The following is a 4,393-nucleotide window of genomic DNA, read 5'->3' as shown; positions in this document are numbered from 1 at the left end:
GCACATAGTTCATCGGAGCAAACTGTATGCCGTATATCACACACACATTGATATGCCTGCCCGTTTATGTTGTTCTTCCTCATCGCAAATAGTTCTGCTGGATCAACCGTATGCCCAGCATCGCACACGCAAGTAAAATCTGAACCGTGTTTGATGTGTCTGCCATCGCAAACGTTTGCACCCTTTTTGACGGTTTTTTACACCACCGTTTGTGATTATTGCATCGCACACAGTTTCATCAAAGGGTCTCTGATCGTAGTGTCACGTTAGCAGCATCGTGCAGTACTGTACCGCAATCAAGAAAGGTGGTCCATCTTGAGGAGGACAAGATCATCATCATCTAGATCAAGTGGACTATGCGCAAGGCAAAGGTTTGCACTTGATAGGTTTTCTATTTTAACGGTCTCATGGTGGTAGTTGGGAGACCGGATTATAGAATTGATTGCCGTACTATCAAGGGGGGCTCTCAAGTCGGTAGCTTGATCGTATCGTTCGTAGAGAGCTCAAACCATTGCATACTTGCATCATCTTTCTTGGTTCTTGTTTGGTTCTTCTCCTTGTGAGATTTGGATCTTATGTTCATGTTCATGACAAGCTTGAGTTCATCAAAAACGGAGTTCACATGCATCTTCTATGATGTTTTCGATGTTGGGGTTTTTGCTGGTTCTTCATTCATAGAGGTTTCACATCTATGTACCTTTTTCTTTTTTTCACATGTCTATACCTGTTGCTGTTGAATGCTACTCGTCGTTATCTATCCAACAAGCTTGAGTTTGCTCAATTCAGAGCTCATTTCCAGAAGTTGTGGCAGTTCAGGCTTTATTGTACCCTCTGTTTTCTCTGCTGTGTTTCTGAAGGCCTCAAGCGGCAGTAACGCTCTGTCGACCGATAGTACCACTTGTAAGTGGAAGTATTGTAGCCATGTGTCATGCGTACTACCGCAATCCGCTGCTTCTGGGGATGCGATTTTTTGTGTCGGGTCACGCGGTAGTGGAACGGTAGTATGAGCGGTAGTACCGCTTGTAAGCGGTAGTACAACCCATGCACTACTGCACCACTTATGCTCCCCTCCAGGACCCTGCATGCTCCCAGCGGTTGTAGAGCCGTAGTGAGTATGCAGCACTACTGCCTCTAAGTGGTAGTACCGTTGGTGCGGCTCTGCTTCACCCCATTTGTCCTGCTCTGCCTCCTTAGTGCCCTGAGCTACCGCTGGGGCGAGCGGTTGTACCGCTCTGGCGGCACTACCGGCTCGTAGTCTTGCACCATTGCACCGCTCTATGTGCACTACCGCCCGGGCGGTAGTACCGCTCCCCTGAGCAATATTACCGCTCGTGTGCGGGCTGAGCACATAACAGTTGGATTTGGGAGGTACTATAAAAGGGTCATTCTTCCCCATTGAACCTTATCCTTGAGCTAGCATTTGCCTCCCATTGTTGACCTTCTTCGAGCTTGCTATCTCTCAATCCCTCCAATGGTTCTTGCTAGTTCTTGAGCAAAAAGAGAGAGGAGATCTAGATCTATGTTTCCACCAATCACTTTCTCCTCTATGTGAGGGGAACCCCTTGGATCAAGATCTTGGAGTTCTTTGTCTTCTTGATGACCCACAAGTATAGGGGATCTATCATAGTCCTTTCTATAAGTAAGAGTGTCGAACCCAGCAAGGAGCAGAAGGAAATGACATGCGTTTTTCAGTAAGGTATTCTCTACAAGCACTGAAATTTATCGGTAACACATAGTTGTGTGATAAGATAATTCGTAATGAGTAACAAGTATTAAAAGTAACTAAGGTGCAGCAAGGTGGCCCAATCCTTTTTCTAGCAAAGGACAAGCCTGGACGAACTCTTATATAAAGCAAAGTGCTCCCAAGGACACATGGGAATTGTTGTCAAGTTAGTTTTCATCATGGTCATATGATTCGCGTTCGTTACTTTGATAATTTGATATGTGGGTGAATCGGTGCTTCGGTGATGCCCTTCCTTGGACAAGCCTCCCACTTATGATTAACCCCTCTCGCAAGCATCCACAACTACGAAAGAAGAATTAAGATAAATCTAACCATAGCATGAAACATATGGATCCAAATCAGCCCCTTACGAAGCAACACATAAACTAGGGTTTAAGCTTCTATCACTCTAGCAACCCATCATCTACTTATTACTTCCCAATGCCTTCACCTAGGCCCAAATAATGGTGAAGTGTCATGTAGTCGACGTTCACATAACACCACTAGAGGAAAGACAACATATATCTCATCAAAATATCAAATGAATACCAAATTCACATGATTACTTATAACAAGACTTCTCCCATGCCCTTAGGAACAAACGTAACTACTCACAAAGCATATTCATGTTCATAATCAGAGGAGTATTAATTATCATTAAGGATCTGAACATATGATCTTCCACCGAATAAACCAACTAGCATTAACTACAAGAAGTAATCAACACTACTAGCAACCCACAGGTACCAATATAAGGTTTTGAGACAGAGATCGGATACAAGAGATGAACTAGGGTTTGAGAGGAGATGGTGCCGGTGAAGATGTTGGTGGAGATTGACCCCTTCTTGATGAGAGGATCATTGGTGATGATGATGGCTTAGATTTCCCCCTCCCGGAGGGAACTTTCCCCGGCAGAACAGCTCCGTCGAAGCCCTGGATTGGTTCTGCCTAAGTTCGCTTCGTCCTGAAAGCTTCCTTCTAATTATTTCCAGGTCAAAACACACCATATAGCAGAAGATGGGCATCGGGGGCCTGCCAGGTTGCCCACAAGATCGGAGGGCGTGCCCTCCACCCTTGTGGATGGCAGGTGGCCCCCCTCTAGTGCTTTCTTCGCCCAATATTTATTATATATTCCAAAAATATTCTCCGTGAAGTTTCAGGACTTTTGGAGTTGTGCAGAATAGGTCTGTAATATTTGCTCCATTTCTAGTCCAAAATTTCAGCTGCCGACATTCTCCCTCTTCATGTAAACCTTATAAAATAAGAGAGAAAAGGCATAAGTATTGTGATATAATGTGTAATAACAGCCCATAATGCAATATATATCAATATAAAAGCATGATGCAAAATGGACGTGTCAACTCCCCCAAGCTTAGACCTCGCTTGTCCTCAAGCGAAAGCCGATATCGAAAAATATGTCCACATGTTTAGAGATAGAGGTGTCGATAAAATAAAATACAGACACGAGGGCATCATGATCATCTTTAGGACAACAACATATATTGTCATATAATTTCTTATGCTAAAGTAACAATTCATTCACAAAGTAAAGTATGAATCAGAAACTTCATTGAAAACTAACAAACTATGATCTCAGTCATTGAAGCAATTGCAGTTTATCATAACATTGGAAAGAGTCAATATAAGAGCTTTTCAGCAAGTCCACATACTCAACTATCATTTAATCTTTCACAAGTGCTAACACTCACGCGATACTTATGGGTACAAAGTTTCAATCAGACACAGAGAAAGATAGGGGCTTATAGTTTCGCCTCCCAACTTTTACCTCAAGGGTAATGTCAACAATAATACTATATGATAACCTACATCCGAGTGGATATATATATATATATATATATATATATATATATATATATATATATATATATATATATATATATATATATATATATAAGGATCTTTCCAACACATAGTGCTTGCCAAAGGATAAAGTGTAAAAAGTAAAGGTGAAGATCACCATCACTCTTGTGTGAAGGTAGAAGGTAAAAATAAAAGATAGGCCCTTCGCATAGGGAAGAAGAGGTTGTCATGCGCTTTTATGGTTGGATGCATAAAATCTTAATGCAAAAGAACGTCACTTTATATTGCCACTTGTGACAGGGACCTTTATTATGCAGTTCATCACTTTTATTTCTTCCATATCACAAGCTCGTATAAAGCTTATTTTCTTCACACTAATAGATCATACATATTTAGAGGGCAATTTTTATTGCTTGCACCGATGACAACTTACTTGAAGGATCTTACTCAATCCATAGGTAGGTATGGTGGACTCTCATGGAAAAACTGGTTTAAGGGATGTTTGGAAGCACAAGTAGTATCTCTACTTGGTGCAAAGAATTTGGCTAGCATGAGAGGGAAAAGCAAGCTCAACATGTTGTAGGATCCATGACAATATAACTTCTATTCGGATATAAGCAAACGTAACTCATTATGTTGTCTTCCATGTCCAATATCAACTTTTTGGCATGTCATATTTTAGTGAGTGCTCACAATTATAAAAGATGTCCAAGATAGTATATTTATATGTGAAGCCTCTCTTTCTTTATTACTTCCTATTAATTGCAACAATGACCAAAATTATTTTTGTCAACTCTCAACAAATTTTATTCATCATACTCTTTATATGTGAAGTCATTACTCTCCATA

The sequence above is a fragment of the Triticum dicoccoides genome, chromosome 6B (assembly GCF_002162155.2).
Source record: "Triticum dicoccoides isolate Atlit2015 ecotype Zavitan chromosome 6B, WEW_v2.0, whole genome shotgun sequence".
NCBI lineage: Eukaryota > Viridiplantae > Streptophyta > Magnoliopsida > Poales > Poaceae > Triticum > Triticum dicoccoides.
This window is presented reverse-complemented; position numbering follows the sequence as displayed.